This window comes from Helianthus annuus, chromosome 5 (genome assembly GCF_002127325.2).
Source record: "Helianthus annuus cultivar XRQ/B chromosome 5, HanXRQr2.0-SUNRISE, whole genome shotgun sequence".
NCBI lineage: Eukaryota > Viridiplantae > Streptophyta > Magnoliopsida > Asterales > Asteraceae > Helianthus > Helianthus annuus.
Genome location: NC_035437.2, coordinates 68,957,210 through 68,977,576, shown reverse-complemented (window position 1 = coordinate 68,977,576; position 20,367 = coordinate 68,957,210). Strand labels below are relative to the sequence as shown.

The 20,367-nt window shown below is 38.4% G+C and overlaps 1 long non-coding RNA gene across 1 annotated transcript; it reads right to left on the bottom strand.

Annotated features, from left to right (window-relative positions):
- Positions 1-1,399: 1,399 nt before the first annotated feature.
- Positions 1,400-12,425, bottom strand: LOC118492333. The gene is made up of 2 exons (XR_004893235.1): positions 12,178-12,425; positions 1,400-1,656 (listed from the first exon to the last, which is right to left on the bottom strand). It is a non-coding gene; the product is annotated as an uncharacterized LOC118492333 (long non-coding RNA).
- Between the last annotated feature and the right edge of the window lie 7,942 nt (positions 12,426-20,367).

Below are 20,367 nucleotides of genomic sequence, written 5' to 3'. Positions count from 1 at the left end.
TTGGTTTAATGACATTTACTTTTACTATATACATTGTTCTATATGATTGGTGGCTTGATCCTGGTCAGTCACGCTCCCAAGCGGTGATACTCCGCAGGTGGATTCTGGGGGTGTGACAGTAGAGATAGCAGAAGATCGTCGGTAGTAACAGTTGGGTAATGCAATGGGTGGTATGGATCTGACCTGGGCATAACATGAGGTGGAGAGTGTGGCGTAGTAAGAGGCTCGGCAGGGACCTGTGGGACTGAGCGAAACTGCTGATAGTATAGGTCCATATCACTGGGTGGTATGTGGGCATGTCCGGATGGCCCGGCCTCATCGGTATGACCAGTAGGTGGTATGATAGGTGCGAAGCACATGAGGTGAATGTGCTCAGGAGATGCATCTGGTGCAGGGACTGGAATAGGTGCAGGGATGACTGGCTCTGCTGGCATGACGTCGTCCCCAAAGTCTGCGTTCTGCTGTAGGCCAATGGCCTGTGGTGCAGACGATGTAACGGATGCATAAGAGGAAGCATCCGAGTCGGTATCTGCATCAGAAGAAATATCGATCACCGAGACCACTGGTGATGCAATGTCTAAGATAACCACATTGTGAACTTCTCCGTCTCCCAAATCAGCATCCATGTGATTCACCGGAATCACTGGAATGACGTCGTCGTCGTCGTCGAGGTCGACGATAAAAGGCATAACATCAAGAGGAGCGACATCTAAGGGTATAACCTCGACTACATGTTCACCCTCCGGGTGACCTATAATAACTATATCGTTGAGTATAGGAGGAATAGCTAACACATTATCATCGATGATGTCGCCCAGATGTGCAAATGGTTGGAAGTCGTCCATGTCGTTGTCAGATGTAGAGTCGCTATTAGATGAGATGACCTGAACCTATGGCACGTAATCGTCATCAGATACAATCTCCATGGGGTCTACGTCGTCGTAAACGTTGCTTCCTTCGGATGAAGACATGGTGTGACCTGATAAATAAGTTGTTCGACACGTATGATTATTTGTTACTTTACATATATAAACGAAATGTATTTTTCACATAAGTTTCATTTTAAGTTATCCTAATTGTGTTGTGTGGATTAACTTAAAGTTGCATGTCTAACACTTAGATGACTAAGACACTAATGTCCTTGCTTGATTTGTATGAGATGAATTCTTGTTGAAAATGGACCATGAAAAATGTTCATACAAATGAAAACATTTGTTTGTGTTCAAATGGTTTTCGTGAGAGATCCCTAGTGATTGTAGACTTAGACTCGAGAAAGAATTCTGGTTCACTACAATCAATGCTCTGATACCAACCTGTCACACCCGCTCATAGCGGAAACGCGAGGTGTGATCTGTATGGTTTTCATTGCATAAATATCGATGTACATGAACAAACTATATGAATAAAACATACTCCATTGCCATTACATAAGTGTTTCAAAACATTACATCACGAGTTTAGTGTTTCGGTTACAAACCATTAACATAAAAGTAAAGTGTTATAGTTCATACATGAAAATGAAAATAAACTACTAAGGTTTAAACCAACATATCACCGCAAAGAGGTGGAATATAATAGATAAACACTCCAAAAGATGGCATGGAGTTCCGGTACTTGTTATCTTGACTTAGAATCCCGACATGGTCCATTAATTCCCTGAAATACATGTTAAGTTTGGAAAACATCAACAAAAGTTGGTGAATTCATGCAGTTTAGTTGTAAAAGATGTATTTAAAATGTAAGTTGTAGTATGTAAAGTGTCAATGAAATCTTTGGTCATTAATGTGTTGCAAGGACATTAATATGTGTGACAAAAAAGGAAGCAATCCAACCCTAGACGATTTTTATGTCGACTCCTATCGACTGGGACACAAAAGCACTCTTCTGTATGGGTCCACGACCAAGATTGGGGCTCACCAAAACCCATTAGATCTAACCACATGTACCTAGGTCCAAACTGGATTAATGGTGCTTAGATGTATAACCCTAATTCGCACATGATCTAAGGTGTTTCATTCCCTAACTTTAACATACGATTGAACATGTATTTTCCCCGATAGTTGTAAAGTTGTAAAACATTTAAATGAATAGGGGACATGAACTCACAGTATTGCGTCCGTGAATGATAAGTGTTTGTTATCTTACGCGGGGTCGTCTTGAACAAGGTTGCGACCTACAAATGTTCTTATATTTGTTAGACACTTCGGCCTTTGTAAATGACTCGAGTACAAGTCTTGTGTCTTAAATATGTGTAAGACTTGTATGTCTTTATAGTTTGTTGAACTGTGTATTAGATGTATAAGTTGTTAACCTGTTATATATATATATATATATACATATATATATATATATAGAGAGAGAGAGAGAGAGAAAGTATAATGTACAAAAAGGCTTATCCTACATTAACGTACGCGACAACATATATAACTTGCGTGATTTTTTTTTGATCAACTATAACATGCGTGATTTGTATCCATGCGTGATTATAAGCCTCCCATGCGTGATTTTGTACCTCCATGCGTGATTATCACAAAAACTAGGGTTCCATGCGTTATTTTTCCCTGATCTGATGGTTGACGTTGTCGCGTACGTGAAGTACGATAAGGCGTCTTGTATGTTAACCGCACTATATATATATATGTAATCTTGTATCTTGTGAGTTGTATCGTCGGGTCTTGTCTTCTTGATTTCGTGTCTTTGTACAAGTTAATTGTATAATTGTGATTTTTACCAATTATATGTCATTGGGCTTAGCGCAAGAATTTATGTTATTTGGGCTCAAATAGTGTTGGGCATAAATAGTGTTGGGCCTCAATAGTGTTGGGCCTAAATAGTGTTGGGCCTCAATAGTGTTAGGCCCAAATGTTATTGGGCTTAATTTTATTGGGCCTTGGCCCATATGTTTGGTTTTGGGCTTAGCCCATAAGTTTTGGTATTGGGCTTAGCCCGTGTTTTTATGTTAAGCCCAAATTAGGATGATAAGCCCATTTGTAAAATAAGCCCATTTGTATCAAAAATAAGCCCATTTGTTAAAAATATATTCTTTTATTTTTTATAAAATTACTAACTATAGGTTTTTTTTTAATTAAAAGAATACATAGTAGTTTATAAGTTTCTAAATTGTCCGAATTTTTGTTAACGGTAGCGTAAATATATGTCCGCGTCGAAAGATCGCCTAAACGTCGTAGTAACACCTCGGAATGACGATATGTTCATAGGTTCGTCCGTCGTCCGTTTTGACCATAAGTTGTGTCCGAAACCTCGTGTTAGTGCACTACGTCTTTTGAATTCGTCTTGTATCATGTAATAGGATAGAACAGGTTAGAATAACCAGTGCACGAGGTTCGAGAAACGAAACGTGATGAATTAGCATTGAGGTCCGCTTTTATGGACGCTGTCCATAAAAGCGAACCACACTATCATCACAGTTCGCTTTTAGGGCAGTCCGTATAAGCGAACCAGGAACTCTATAAATAGGTGCATTGGTTAGTTCATTTGTAAAGACTCGGAACTTGTAACGAAGTGCTGCCAAATTGCTTCCAGGTTGTAAACTTTGTCAAAATCAATAAAGTGAAGCATTATATTTAGTTTGAGCGTCTCATTCATCGATTCCGCCTTTGAATTAGATAAACGACTCTTCTGATCGACTCATTCAGGGTCAACGACGATCCTACAAGTGGTATCAGAGCTCAGGAGGAAGAGTTCAGCTCAAATTTGATCCGTTTTCTGTCTTCTACACCTTTTTTTTCTATTCGGACAAGTTTCCACGGTTAAAATCGGACGAATTTTTCACAGGACATATATTAGTGAACATAGACAAACCCTTGAAAGTTTTAGACTCAAATTCGGCCTAAAAGTGACCAAAAACTACTCGTGAAACAGGTCCGCTTTTACGTCAGTGTTGGTCCGCTCCAAAACAGCCCAGCTCCGCTTGAAAACACGTTGATTCGCTCCAGTGGTCCGCTCGAATGTACTAGGTTTGCTCGTTTGGTCCGCTTTTGTGACTCTGGTCCGCTCGAAAAACAATCTGGTCCGCTTTTAGCAACAAATTCTGGTCCGCTTATGTGACACTTTCTGGTTCGCTTTTACGAACAGTTGAGATCCGCTTATAAGACTTTGACTGGTCCGCTGATAAGACATCATCTGGTTCGCTTAGTCGGTCAACTGGTTTGGTCCGCTCATCTGTCAAAGTATTTGGTCCGCTTATTTGGCCAATCTGATTTCGCTCATTCGTTCAATCTGATTTCGTCCAAGTGTCAAGATTATTTCACGACAATCGAGTATTAGTGTATTTCAGATTTCTTGATATTGTTTGAACTGATTAAGTTTGTTTGTTTCTTCCAGGTGAGTAAAGATGTCGGACTATGGTGAAGAGTTTTACAACACATTTTATAACGCATTCACTTCAGAAGATACACCGATTACACCAAAGAATGCTATGAAAGTGATATCGGAAAGTCTGAGTTACGGTAACGTGTACGGAAATCACCAAAGACCACCTAAGCTCATGAATATCGAAGACTATCATTGGTGGTTTGAAAGATTTGAAAATTGGGTGCAAGCTTATGCGTACGATAGCTGGATTTGTTTAACTTTGGGATATGTAAAACCAAGAAATGAAAGACGTGAGTTGATCATACTAAAATATTTCACAGCAGATGATAAGAAAGAGCATTCAGCAGAACTAAGAATGAAAACTTTACTTCAACAATCTATCAGAGAGGATATTTTCTCACTACTTCAGTATGGTGAAACATCTAAGTCAATTTGGGAAGCATTAAAAGTGAAAGCTGAAGGAGGGAAAGATATCAAGAAAAACAAAATTTCGTTGTTGAAAAAGGAGTTTGACATGTTTAGCTGCATGAAGAATGAAACAGTTCGTCAAATGATTGAACGTTTTTGTCACTTAAAGATTGAGCTGGAGAGATTCGAAATTAACAAAGAAATAGAAGAGATGGTAGATAAACTGGTTGAAGCTTTACCTCATGAAGATGATTGGAAAACATATGTGATTGTGTTGAAAAATGATGTCAATTTTGATAAACTGACATTAGATCAATTGATAGAGAAGATAGAGGGGCATGATCTGTTGATTCAAAAACAAAACAAGATGTCAAGTTCTAACTATCAACAAAATGTTGGTTTGTACTATCGAAGAGGGTTGTTACAAAACAATGAGTCTTCAAGAATCAATGAGTCTCCAAGAATCAAAACGGGTTTTACGACAAAAAAGACCAGTGACACATCAAAGAATACCTCTTCAAGTTATGATCCAGGATTTCATGCATCATCTGCATCTGGATCATCAACTGCAAATACCAACTCCGATTGGAAAAACTCTCCATTGCTAAACAATGAATTTGCTCAACAGCATATGAGTTTTTTAGCCTCCATTCTGGTATCTTACGAAGGATTAATCGCAGGAAAGATCGGAAATCCTAACATGACGAAAGAGGATTATGATCATGTGGATCCAGAAGAAATGGAACTCATGGATATTCGTTGGTGCATGGCAAGTGTCATTCGAAGAGCACAACGATTCATGGAGATCACTGGTAGAAGATGTTTGGAAGGACCTGAAACGAAGATGGGTTTTGACAAGAACAAAGTAACTTGCTTCAAATGTAAGGAAAAAGGTCACTTTAAAAGAGAATGTCCAAACAACAGAGCTGATGAAAGTGTAAATCCGCTTCATGAGGACTATTACAAAAAGGCAATATATCACAAGAATACTGATCAGCCAATCAGAAAACAAATTGATGGAGTATCATCCAAAGAAAAGAGAGTTGCTTTGTCATTTTGTGATCAAAATGTGGATAATATAGATGGTGATTATGAATCTATGGTTCAAAATCTTGATTGGAAAGAGGGGTTGATAGAGGCAAAATCACCTGGTTTAATCATCTACGATGATGAAGGTTATGATTGGAGTCAACAAGACCGAAGAGGTGTATGTGTGTGCTTAGGAGCCGAAACTCTGTCAAAATTCATTCAGAAAGCAATAAAGAAGAAGAAATTGGAAATGACTAGCTGTTGTAACTTCATATATTCTGATTCCGCCTTTATATATGATGATGAACTGCCTTTATATATTCTGCTCCGCTTTTAAGGCAATAACTGGTCCGCTCGAACGACTTCAATCTGGTCCGCTCGAGTAGTCCATTTAGTTGGACTTTCGCTTATTTGGACTTAGCTTATTCGGACACTGATAGTTTCTTTTGAAAAATCTTGTTTGATTGTACAAAATTTGGTGAAAATGTTTGATGGACAAGAAAACAAGAATCTTGAAAATCTGAATAACTGGAAAAAGGAAGCTTGGAATGAAACGAGATATGATGAAGAGGTTGCTGAAGTAGAAGCTAAAGCAATGGTGGCTGAAGTAACACTGACTCGAGAAGAAAGACATGCTCGTATGAGATTGGATGATGTATATAATGCTTACAGAGAAGCAACATGGGCAGGTAGGTGGAGCAAAGATAAAGAATGCTATGTTGATCCTCAAGGAAACCCAACTGTTGATCCAAAGACAGTTGACCTTGATGCATTAGTTGCGGCTATTCCTACTGTGAGTGTTTGGTGCAAAGGCCTTAGGGAGATTACGAGGTACAAAGAGCAGGTTGAAGAAGGTATTCGCAAGGTGATATTTGCTAGCCTGGAGAAGAAGAAGAAGAAAACAGTTGAAGAAATTGTGAATGAAATGAAGAAGGTTGAAAAGAAAGCCGAGGAAGGTGTTGAAGACAAAGTGCAAGTCGCTGAAGAAGATCAGATTCAGAAGACTGTGGAAACCAAAGTGCCAGTCATTGAGGTAATCATTCAAACTGATACTTCTGATAAAATTGATAATGAAGCTGAACAGCAATGCAAGAAATGCATGGAAACGTGCAGTGCTTGTATTAAGAAAGATGAAAAACTCAACAACAGAGACATTGAATTTACTAAAATAAACAAAATTTTCAAAGAAAAATGTCATGAGATGAGTGAAATTGAAAAGTTTTTGAAACAAGAAAATGAAAAATTGAAACAAAAATGTGATGATCTTGAAATAGAAAACAAGGTTTTCAAAGAAAAGTGTTCAGCTGTTTGCAACGAATGTGTTCCAAAAGACATCAAAATTCAAGAGTTGCAAAAAGAATATGATGTAATGAAACTGTCATATGAAACTGTAAAAGAAGCGTATGAAACTTTAAAGAGTAAAGTCAAAAGTCTAGATGATAGATTGTGTGCTTGTCAAAGAAACACTAAATTTCTTGAAGCTAGATTTGAAGATAAAAAAAGAGTGGTAAACCAATATATTGATGATGTTGCTAAGCTTAAACAAGAATTGGCAGACAAAGAAAAGTTGGTCAATAAATTGCAAAGCTATCATTCATCTTCATATATTCTGGAACGTATTTTCAACATCACACCCGATGAGAAAGTGTCTGAAAAGAACAAAAAGGGAAAAGGGTCTGAATATCATCAAGTTCCACCACCGTTGGAGAATAATTATACATTCTATGATGGCGAAAAAGTGGAAAAAGTAATCAACATGGTTGATCAGTTACCCGACAACATCGATGTGACTTACACCAAATCTGATGATATCAGTGATTCAGAGGTGGTAGGTAAGGTTGTTGAAAGCGTTTTTAAAGAAAAGTCGGGTGATACAGGTAAAACTGAATCACAGGATGAAGATGAGGGAAACTTTCATGATGGATATCTGCAAAACACAAAATCCAAGAAAAATTTGAATGATGATTCAAAGGGATTGGTTTATACCATGATTGGATCAGACAAATTATTCTTAGATGTTATATTCCCGATTCAGAATGTGATTTCAGATAAAATTGATCAAGTTTTCAAAATGGTTGAAATTGAAAAATCTGAAATTTCAAAAGTTGCTGGTAAAGGTCACAAAACTTTTTATAACAAACCGGGTGTCAAAAAGAAGAACATGAAGGCTGGGTTGGGTTATAAAAAGAAACAAAATTGGAAGAAAAATGTGACGAATTATCAGGCTAAAATGAGTTTTGTTCAAGGAGATAGTTTAGCAAAAGAAAAAGAACTCAAAATGAGACAGTCTAATGCATAGTTTGAGGCACAAAAGAAAAAAAGACAACCACAGGTCAAAGATGTGTCCATGAAAACATGTTTTAAATGTGATCAAAAAGGTCATCTTGCACGCAAGTGTCAAAATCTAAAATCTGTGGATGTTGACCACAAGAAGATTGATTCTGAGAAACAAAAATCTGAGACTGTGAGACAAAGGTCAACCAAATTTGATTCGAAACAAACTTGGAGGTATAACACAAATAAGTTTGCTTCAAATCAAAATTGGAAATCAAACCCGAACAGGTTTAATTCAAAACAGACCTGGAATTCTCACACACCCAGATTCAGAACAACACAAAGTTGGCAAACATCAGTTGATATGACAAAACCCCAAGAGGTTTGGAAACCAAAAGTTGTTGTTCAAAACCAAAGTGTTCAAAAAGATTCACATTTTTACAAACGTGGAACACCAAATGGTCAAGCATGGAGTGTTAAGAAACATGTTGATTTGGTTAAAAATGAGAAACAAAAACAAATCTGGAAATCGAAAATAGAAATAGAAAGTTCATTTTCTAAGGTGAAGAAAGCTGAGGATTCAATTTCGATTGCTTATGATGCAAATTTTCCACCACTCAAGGCTGAAAACTTTAAGATTCAGGTTGCTAGAGTCAAGGTTACACCCAAGGCTGATGAGGCTTGGGTGGACACAATGTTTGATTAAATAATTGGAATTGCCGGAGCTTCCTTTATCGCGAAGCATGAATCGGCATCTTTATTGATTGAAATTTTGTTTGTGTCAAATTGTTTGCGTATTTGATAAAGCTTGAATGTGCAGGTACTCAATGGTGCAGAAGATTGTCAGAATGCAAATAAGAGTAGCCTGGCACTAGAGTAGGAAGAAGATGAACTCTGGTTTGGTCAAACAGGGAGTTTGTGTGTTGTTTTGTGAAAATTTGAACAATATGTGATGTTTGTTGTTTGTTCGTTTGGTTGATATTTGTGATGGTTGTGGTTAATTTTGTTAGAATAAGTGCTGATGGACTATGTCGAAACCCTCACGGCTCAACAAGCATGATTACTGTCACAGGTTGAAGAACAGTTTTCTAACTGTCAAAATCAATGGGTTGTAAATCATGGGGGTACATTATATTTTCTGCAAAACAGAGCATGAGATGCAGAAAATGGATGGCGAGACAAAGCTATCAGTATCGGTTTGTCAAATTTCTTTAATGATTTTGCATTTTAGGGGGAGAAGTATTGTCAGACAATACAAAAACATTAGAAAATTTGAAGAAGTAAAAAACATGATAAAATTCAAAAATTTGAGTTTTGCGTAAAAAGAGAAAATGATAGTACATCAGTAGATAGTTACAGTATGCTAAAGAATTGTAATGATTAAATAGCGTTAAACAGTCTCACTGATGATATGCCGATAGGTTTCTGTACATTTAGTAAACTTTTCCGGGATATAAACCTAAATTCAAACACTTGCTTATTTCGTGGGGAACACTACTTGGATATATAGGTAACCCCTGAAATCTCGTTTGAAAGGTCACATATTCTGAGATACTAGGTCTTTATACTCAGTGATATTTGGGGTATTATTCCGGGACTTCTGCTGTATGGAAGTACTGACCTAGTCCCTGAATAATACTTTCTGCAAAATGCTTGAAACACAGCATCGCCCTCAGCAAGCTGATGAAACAATAAAATTGATAGTCGCTGCTGTTGTAATGCTAAAAGATCCTCTAAAGGGGACACACCAAAAGTCGAGCCGTCATCTCTCTGCTGAACGGAAGTTCTGACCTGAGCTCTCACGGTTTCGCATTTTACCCCTTATAGATATCATCTGTGGTATACTCACCTGTAAGACTGAATATCTAGGATTCTAGATACGAGAGTATATTCAAGAGGTGGGACACATGAATGAGTTTAAGTTCTTAAAACATCTAAATCGTATCCTGAATCAGTTGAAATTTGTATGAAAATTTAAATGGATTAGTATATCGACAATCTAAGTGAATTGTTTAATTCTTAATGTGAATTTAAGCTCAACGGTACTTGTGACTTGTCAAAAACTGATATGATCCTCTGCTGCATACTCAAACAAAAATATTATCTGTAAATATGTTTGTACATATTTCTTTTTACTGCTTTATATTTTCAGAAAATACAAAAAGATTTTGATTTCTGCTTTATTTTTGATAAACCGATGTCTGAGTTGCTGAGTTTCAAAATCTAAGTAAGCTGATTGTGTTTCTGTAAATAAAACAAGTTCATTAATTTGAAACTTGAAATTTCTAGATAAGTTCAAAAAAACAGTTTGTGAATATCTCCAAGGTCATTAATTTGGACTTGGATGATAAACTGTGAGGAAGTTGGATTCTTTAATGCTGCCATATCTGTTAGGTTGATTGACAGGGGGAGTGTATTAGAGTTTCTGGTTAATGGTTTTTAAAATGTTAAATTCTTATCATTTGTATGAGCAATTGCAGGAAAAATCCAGACTACGATCCCGAGAGCAGAGACTAAGGGGGAGTCTGAAGACAAGCTCAAAGAAAATGAAAGTGTGCAAAGAGTCAGATATCATGTCTGAAAGAGCTTACAGCTGAAAATCAAGGTGCCGATCCCTAAAAGCACGGAAGCTGGACGAGAGGGGGAGCCTACTGATGATGAAGTTGTAAAAGATGATCAAAGAGAAAGATTGAAGGATACTTATATTGTTACAATCTGAACAAGTTGGCAAAGATGATCAAGACCGAAGAGGTGGCATAACAGAGAATGTTCACTGAAGACTTCGTCAATATCCGAGGGGGAGTCTGTTAGTGCACTACGTCTATTGACTTCGTCTTGTATCATGTAATAGGATAGAACAGGTTAGAATAACCAGTGCACGAGGTTCGAGAAACGAAACGTGATGAATTAGCATTGAGGTCCGCTTTTATGGACACTGTCCATAAAAGCGAACCACACTATCATCACCGTTCGCTTTTATGGCAGTCCGTATAAGCGAACCAGGAACTCTATAAATAGGTGCATTGGTTAGTTCATTTGTAACGACTCGGAACTTGTAACGAAGTGCTGCCAAATTGCTTCCAGGTTGTAAACTTTGTCAAAATCAATAAAGTGAAGCATTATATTTAGTTTGAGCGTCTGATTCATTGATTCCGCCTTTGAATTAGATAAACGACTCTTCTGATCGACTCATTCAGAGTCAACGACGATCCTACACCTCGGAATGTCCGCAAGTGTGTTTTAAGGCGTTTTTACATGTAGTCTTCTAAGACTTTAGTCGAAAAGTACATTGTGTTTATTTGTACCATTGTATTCAAGTTCCTAGTTATAATACATATAACTAATACAACCAAATAACACATAGCACTTAAGTTGTTAAGTTAACTAAATATATATTTTCTAAAAAAAATATATATTTATAACTAGCTTTATTTTTATAAAAACCATTCTTTAAAATCTTTTTATTCTTTTAAAGATTTAGCCAAAAATGATGGTTATTATAAGGTAAAGTTTATAAGAAAAATTTGGCCATATAACCTTTGTATTAATCATTTAGCCATGTTTAATAAACATATCATTTTCTTTTTAAATTCACCAACAATTTACTCATAACATCTTTAACTAGAACATATGAGATTTTATAACATAAACTTATCAAGATGATCTCAAAATCATGTAGGGTTTTGGACATGATCATAACATATGCTAACTAGTTCAAATCCATGCTTTACTTCTAGTTTTAACCACTTTTATAAAAATCTCATCTTGTATGTTTGTTTTCATAATCTTGTAGAAGTATTGTTTTTAATGAAAAACCTTAAATACTTTAACAAAATCAAAGGTTATGATCATCCATTTAAACCCTTATGTTAAACAAAAACCTTTAACATAAACATGTATACTTGTTAGATCATGTTTTTAAACATCATCTAATCCATCATGACAATATCAAATATACAAGTAATAAATCTTAAATCACAACATAAACAATCTTATTCATATCATGATTTTTATTTTTTTCTTCTTTGTATCTTCATATTATTATGTATGATTATTTAGTTTTTTTTTACTAGTTATAAAAACAATCATAATCATAAATAAGTATGGAAAAAAACAGATTTAGAAGCTTACTTCTAGCACTAGGCTAGGGATGATCTAGAGGATGATTAAGAACTAAGAAGATGATGATCTTGATGGTAGAATGCTCTTGAATGGATGAAAATCCTCTCTTTAGCTTGTAAGTGCTTTAGATCATCGTAGGTTCCATAGAAAATCATCTTGATCATCAAAGAAATGACTAAAGTGAAGTGGGTTTTTATGGTGTTCTTGGTGAAATGGATGAAAATGATGAGAGAGTTTGTGTGTGAAAATGGATGGTGAAAAAGTTGTGATGAAATGGTTAAAAAAAAATGAAGTAACTAGTTGTTAGTAATGATCATCTTTCACCACTTGCATCAACTTGCAACATGGAGTAAAAATATCTAGATATTTGTGGTAACTAGTTGAAAAAAAAGAGTGGGGAAGGGTGTGGGACCCACTTAAAAACGTTCACAACATGGGGGGGGGGGCTTGAATTGTTGAAATGTTATTAAGTGTTTAAAGTGTTAGAAACTTTTAGCAAAGTTTAGGTGTTTTGGTGTTTAAATGTTTCAAGTGTATAAATGTGTTAAGAAGGTGTTAAGTGACCATTACTAGTCCATAATGATCCAATTAACACTAGATGGTCATTAAAAAAAAGATTTGGTATTGTTCAGGTATTCGTTTCGAATTGTTTCGGTTAGACGTTATTTGAACGCTAAGCTGTGTAACTTGTGTTAATTGATGTAGTTATTGGCTCGGATGATACCCGAATGTATCCTCACATGAATTCTATGTTAAATAATATTTTTACATGTCGCAAAAAATATTAGAAAGCTGATTTCTGCAGAATTTCTGCGGAAAAGTGTTGAAATCGTCGCTTTTAGTGCTTTTCGGGCAATTTTTAGTGTAATCGGACTTCGGAAAGGTTTTAAATCAAACCCTTGCATTCCTAGTTAGGGTTTAATATATATTAGATGTTTGACCTTCGTCTAAGTCCTAAAGATGTCGTTTAGATGATTTTTGCGGATTCTGCGTTCTCATCAGAATACTAGTTTATTAGGTGCTTTTCTAGTAGTTTCGATGCATTGTTTAAACTGTTTCAAATGTACTTAATAAAAATGGATCATATGCATCCTAAGTAAGCATTCCTTGAGTATTCTAAGTGTATGCCACGAAATAAGTAGTTCGGATGTTCAAAATGAATAAAAATGTAGCTAAAAATGAGTATTTAAGTGTAAGAAAGTTACCGTAAACTGGTAGTTGTCGCAAAGTGTTACAATGTTACTTTATATTTTATAGTGTATAGCGGAAGCATAACTCATTCGTTAAGTGTTTATAACCACATGTAAAAGCTACTAGTCTTGTATAGTGTTTCCATGTATCTCGACCCATGACCACTCCAGCTTCCCAGACAGCAAGTTCCATTGATATGCACCTAAAGGCCTGCAAGGCATGTAACAACAAGTCAACAACAAAGTTGAGCGAGTTCACAGTTGGGTGTTCGTTTTAAGTTGTTTCAAGAACATAGTTTTCTTTAGCTGGCTTACTTGCCGTGGGGTTACCCCTTAGTTGGAGTCGTGATTTGTTTAACTCCATTTACTCTGGCCATCTAGTCGTGGGGGCTTCCCCATTTTTACACCACTAGCCTCGATGCATGTATTGGTGTCCTTCCTAATCCGAGGATAGATGTACGTATAAGAATACGCAGGTTTAGCAGAGGCGTCCTTCCCAATCCGAGGACGGAGGTGTGTATAAGAACACATAGGTCTAGCGCAGGTGCCCTTCCCAATCCGAGGACAATGGTACGTAGTGAATACGTAGGTTAAGCGCTGGCGTCCTTCCCAATCCGAGGACGAAGGTATGTAGTCTATTAGTGGTGTGTGTACAGGTTTCGTCATAGCTATAAAATCCCATTCCCAATTCCCCGAGAATCCCATGCCTTAGGAGTGTGAACTCACCTTGGTTTGCTCGGCAGATATACAAAGACATAAATCAAGCTGCTAGTGGTCAACCATGCCCTAACATGGTTACCATACAAGTAAGGTCTAGGTTCAAGTAGTGCACGTAGGTTTACACATACGCTAACAAGTTACAACACATAGCGAACATGGCAAACACGTTGATTATATAACAGTAGCATACAGTTCACATAGACATGACCCAAACTTGTGCGACATTGAGTGATTGGGCTGTTATGATTGTGCAAGCCCAATCCTCTTGTGCGATCCAAAAGATGAAGCCCAATAACAATCGGTCCAACCTGTTGTGCATCCAGCACAACCTTGTGCGACTCACAACGGGTTTTACGATTGGAACATACCCGGTCCAATGCATGTAACCCAAGATTCACACGACCCAAATAATTAAACAGACAATTAACTTGTGCGATTTATGCAATTCATACAATCTTGTGCGATCAGAGTCATTTGTGCAATTGGTCTTTGGGCTGTGCATTTGGTATGTGCGGCCCAATCATAACACTCGGCCCAACTAATAGGCGGTCCAGCAGTTTGTGTGACCCAAATATTAAACAGTTTGTCAACTTGTGCGATCCAACTTAACTTGGGCGATGGAGTTGGGCCGCATGGCCCAAATCATGGCAGCTGTGTGTGGCCCAAGGCTTGTGCGATCGGCACTGTCTTGTGTGATCCACAAGTCTTGTGCGATCATGCAAAATCCTAGGTTGTACAATGTGCTCTAATCCGTTGCACTCTAGCTCGTGCGACTGTATTGTGCGATCCATCCCTTGTGCGATCAGGGGTGGATCTTGTGCGATCCCACAAGCTTGTGCGGTTGACTTGTGTGTTTGGAAACTTTATGAAATCAGTTATAAGATTCCGTAATTTTGGCAATCAGTTACAGTCAATTTAATCAGTTTCCTATTTCTCCTTTTGTCAATCAAATCAAACATTTTCCAACTAATTCTCATGAACACTAATCTATCATCTATTCATAACAATTCATATCATACAATTTCATAATAAAATCAGTGATGCTGAACACTAATATGCAACCCTACGCATCGTATACATTATGGACAACCGTCTTATCAGGAGATCGTTACACAAGCATCAATTTTTGGCATCAATCCGATTCATGCATAACCATTAACCCTAATTCTAAACCAAACACTAATCTCATGATCATTATATGGATTCGAATCAATCATACAGTAACATCAAACAATCACACATCATCTAATCATGCATAATATTAAATGCTTATAGTCAAACAATCAAACGCCAATACTATCAAGAGACTAACCGAATCAATCTACGAACCGGGGATTGTGTGTGACGCTAGGGCTTCGAGTGAGAGAGAGGGAAGACACCTGTTGGCCTTCGCTTCGAAGAGAGGGGAGGGTTGCCGTCGAACCAGAAAGAGGAGAGTAGAGAGAGTTAGGGTTTTGGTGTGTTGTGTGTTTAGAGAATAATGAGAAAACCAACCCTACCAATGGACATGTATGCGTAAATAACAGAGAAGGGGAGTGGGCCGAACCCTAACTTGGGCTGCCTTCTTGATTCGAACACAAGAAGTGTGGGCCGAGAAGGGTGTGGAACGAAAGTCCAAGGACTTGTGCGACTGGCCAAATGTTGTGCGGTTGGGTTGTGTTGTGCGACTACATAGCATATACACATACAATACATACAATCACATATCATAACAACATAGCATGTAAAATTCATTCATAAAACCAACACGTCAATTAGTCACATAGAGTTCATACACGTTACACTAAACACAACGATAGGTTCTGAAATACGGGTTGTCACATCATCCCCAAGTTGAAAGAAATTTCATCCCGAAATTTAGCATGTACAAACTGAGGAAGCTAGTTAAGTTGCATGGTTTTCCTGGTTTTCATGGGGTGTCACATCCTTCCCCCGTTGGTTTGGAATTTGATCCCGAAATTCCGCAGTAGCTTCAGCCTCAGTAGTGGTTTCGTTGTTCTGAACACCTGGGGATACTTGTGTTTCATTTGGTCTTCTCGTTCCCAGGTAAACTCTGGGCCACGTCGGGAGTTCTGACAAACTCGAACAGGAGGTATTCTGGTACGTTTGAGAATCTTGACCTCCCGGTCCAAGATTTCCACTGGTTCCTCAACAAAACCTGACTGGTCGTTGATAGTGATGTGTGTCAGTGTGTATATGTTTTAGGTATATATTTTAAGCCCTTTTTACACTTTTTATCCAATTTTAAATTTATAAAACACGATATTTACTAACACTAAACACACATATGGGCAAGTGCACCCATCGTGGACGTAGTATAGTGTTGGTAAGATACCGAGGTCGTCCAAGGACACGAGAGCTTTTAGTACTGGTTTATCCTCAACGTCTAATCAAATCAAAATGTTAGAAAAAGGTTTTTAAACTAAAAAAATAAAACTAACTAAAATGCTGAAAAATAAAAAATAAAAGTAAAAACAGATAGACAAGATGAATCACTTGGATCCGACTCGTGTGTAGTGTAACCTTTGATTATTTTCGCACTTTTGCACTTGTTTAAGAGATTATCTTAGTTATTGTAGTAGGCCCCTCTTTTGAAGGCGACGTTACCCTCAACCCAGTAGTTTCAGTCAGCAAGGATACAAAAGGGTCGAATTATTGAAAGATAATTAATTAAGTTATTAATGCATAATGTGGTAGGCCCTTCTTTTGAAGGTGACGTTACCCTCAGCTAAGTAGTCTGAGTCAGCAGGGATACAGTCCTAAGTAGCCGGGTTAAAGTTTTAATAGTAGTTTAACTTATTAGGGGATCAAAGAGTTTGGACCCCCGCCATCCAATACCTTTGGGTATTGAATGAGGTCCTACTAAATTTGACCCAGGTCCCTTGCAGGATCTATACACTGGACAACGGCAAGACTCTTACCAAACCGTTCCCTTAACCCCCGACCAGGTAGCCAACATACCTCCATATAGACCGTGGAGATATGAATGGTGAAAATATTTTATTTTATATAGACAGTAAAATAATGCCAAGACACCACAGACAAACGATAAGGAAGAATCACCTTTAACATAAGAAACTAGTAATTAAATTCATTAATACAAAACCAATCAAAAAGTGCAAAAGATTAATGTGACACCCCAGGAAAATCAGTGAACAATACAGTTTACCTAGCTTCCTCAGTGAGTGCATACCAAATTTCGGGACGAAATTTCCAATTAGTTGGGGATAATGTGACAACTCGAACTTTAGACTTATCTTGTGTAACGTTATATACTTACGTGAACTATATTATTATATGAATGCATGATATAAATGTTATGTGATTTATTGAATGTCGTTATGTGCTTAGTGTTTTATGTGTTCGTATGCTAATCGGGCCAAACCGCACAACCATTCCTTGAGCGCACAAGCTTTTGGGCCGTGTCACTCGTATCCGATTAGATGGCAGCCCAAGTGGGGGTTGCGGCCCACTCCCCTATTACGCATATACGTATATATGCATACACACCTCATTAGGGTTTGGTTTTACACAACTTGACAACTTAGAGCACACACAAACTCTCTCCCTCTCGGAACCGGCGATCACACAACCACCCTTTGAAGCTCTCGGCTCCGCTCTTGTTTTCATCTCGGTTAGTATAATGCCCTGATTGTATGACTTTGTATGTGTTGCTAGTAGTTGGATTTCATGACCGATTAGGGTGCATGCTAGTAAGACACAACAGAATCTATATATTTACTTTCGGTGATATATGTTGATATGCTAGAACAGAACCGGATCATATGTTGCTGATTAGTCGATGTTCTTAGTGCTAAATCGGTTGAATTGCATGTGCTTGTAACCGGCTGTGATGTTTTAGATTGCATGCTAGCCTATAAGTTAGTTATTTACATGATTGATTATTAGAAATTGGCTGTTCTTGATGTTGATTACACGAGTTGATCATATGAATATGTTATGAAATTGATAAATGTTAGTAATTGATCTGATAATTGCCATGATTGATCTGTTATTGAAACTGCCAAATCTGTTTGCTGGAATTACGGGATTTTGTTAAATGAAATAAGGAAACTGTTATAATCCGTTACATGATCGGTTGCGACACACTGTTGCGAGTCGAAACCCATAGTCTCGACTCGAGACCACAAGCAGCATAACCCGAAACCATGGTTGCGAGTCCCGTTGCGACTCGAAACCACAACACTCGCACACAAACAGCACAAGCCGAGACCACGGTTGCGAGTCCCGTTGCGACTCGTAACTGGACCATGATGAGCCGAAACCATAGTTGCGACTCGTAACCTTCTTGCGACTCAAGACCACCTTTGCACGTACACTGTCTTGGGCCTTCGCTATCACGGGCCCAATCAGTTGGGCCAAACGATTGGACTTTGACTGTTATGTAATTGGACTGCTTATCTGTTTGGGCTAATTATCTTTCGGGCTTAGACATTAGATCGCACAAGTTTAACATGTGGTATATAATTGGGCCGGGTTATGTTGGGCCGAGATTAGAACACATAAGTTATGCTCTTGACTGCTAAGTGTTACCATGAAACATGTTAACTTGTATGTTTTATACGTGCATTACGTGAAGTCAAAACCTGACTTGTATTATAACCATGATAGGACGTGGTTGACCATTTACTAGCTTACCTGTACTCTTTGTGTATCTGCCGAGCAAACCAAGGTGAGTTCACACAGCCAAGGCATGGGATTCCCGGGTTGGGAATTGGGTTGGATATGTTGGATATGGAATGATTACTCGTACTTACGCATTCACTAGACTATAGACCATCGTCCTCAGGATAGTCAGGACACGTTACGTAAAGCCTACGTAACCCAGTATTTGCCATTTGTCTCCCGGGTCGGGAGGACACGTTACGTAAAGCCTACGTAACCCAATACCTTCTACTGTCTTCCGGGTCGGAAGGACACGCTGCGTAAAGCCTACGTAGCCCCCACGCGTACCACTGTCCTCGGGGAAGGGCACGTCACGTAAAGCCTACGTGACCTAGTACGTACCCCTGTTCTCGGTAAAGAAGAACACATGGTTGGAAGTTAGTCTAGTAAGTACCACTAATGAGAAGCCCTCGTTAGTAAGGATAAACGTGGGAAGCCTCCACCGATAATATAAACACAAGGTTTGGGAAGCCCCCACCTTTAGTACGCACTAGTATGGGAAGCCCCCACTAGCTAACCTTATGCACTATGTTATGAACTTACTTTCTGTGAACTTGCTCAACTAGTTTGTTGATTATTTGCTGCATGCCTTGCAGGACCTTAGGTACATTATGGAGCTTGCACCAGAGGAGAAGCGGGTCGTTGTGGACAAGAACACGTGAAAGCTTATTAAACGCTTTTACATTCACACATTGATACTTATGTTTTGGGTTTTACATTTAATGCTTCCGCTACATATACAACGTTAGGTTTTGAACCTCAGTCGTATCTACTATTATTATTAAATGCTATGTTTGATATGATTGATGGCTTGATCCTGGTCATGTCACGCCTCCAAGCGGTGGTACTCCGCGGGTACGTTTTTATTAAAACAAGACTATAACCAGAACAGTGCTCTCAACGATCCACAACGACGCTTCGCTCCACGTGCAAGACTCGACGTCCTAGGTAATAAGGTTTATGTTTATTGCTTGTTTGCTAGAACTGTTTAGAACTTTGCTCGCATTACGCTTAGATACACATGATACTATAGCATGAGAATTCCTACGTGCTTACGCTTTTCTGTCATCGCCCTATTCGCGAACCATTCTTACTTACGCTACTTGTTACAATGAAGATCATGTCTGGACGAATCAACATGACACAAGCCCAGCTAGAGGCTCTCGTTCAAGCTCAAGTTGCTGCGGCAGTTGCAGCAGCTCAAGCAGGTCAACACGCGCAGCAGCCTGTCTGCACATTCAAGAACTTCATGGACTGTCGTCCAAATTCTTTCAGCGGCACCGAGGGGGCAGTGGGACTCCTCCATTGGTTTGAAAAGCTAGAATCAGTATTCGAAATGTGCGAGTGCCCAGAGGCTCGCAAGGTCAAGTTTGCTACCGGCACCTTGGAAGGAATCGCGCTAACCTGGTGGAACGCGCAGGTGCAAATTCTGGGGTTGGCAGCCGTTAACGCCACCCCATGGAACGATTTTAAGGAACTCATCAAGCGTGAGTATTGTACGCGTGAAGATATTCACAAGCTGGAAGACGAGCTGTATAACCTGAAAATGGTTGGATCAGAGATTGAAGCGTATACTAAACGGTCGAATGAGCTGGCCGTTCTG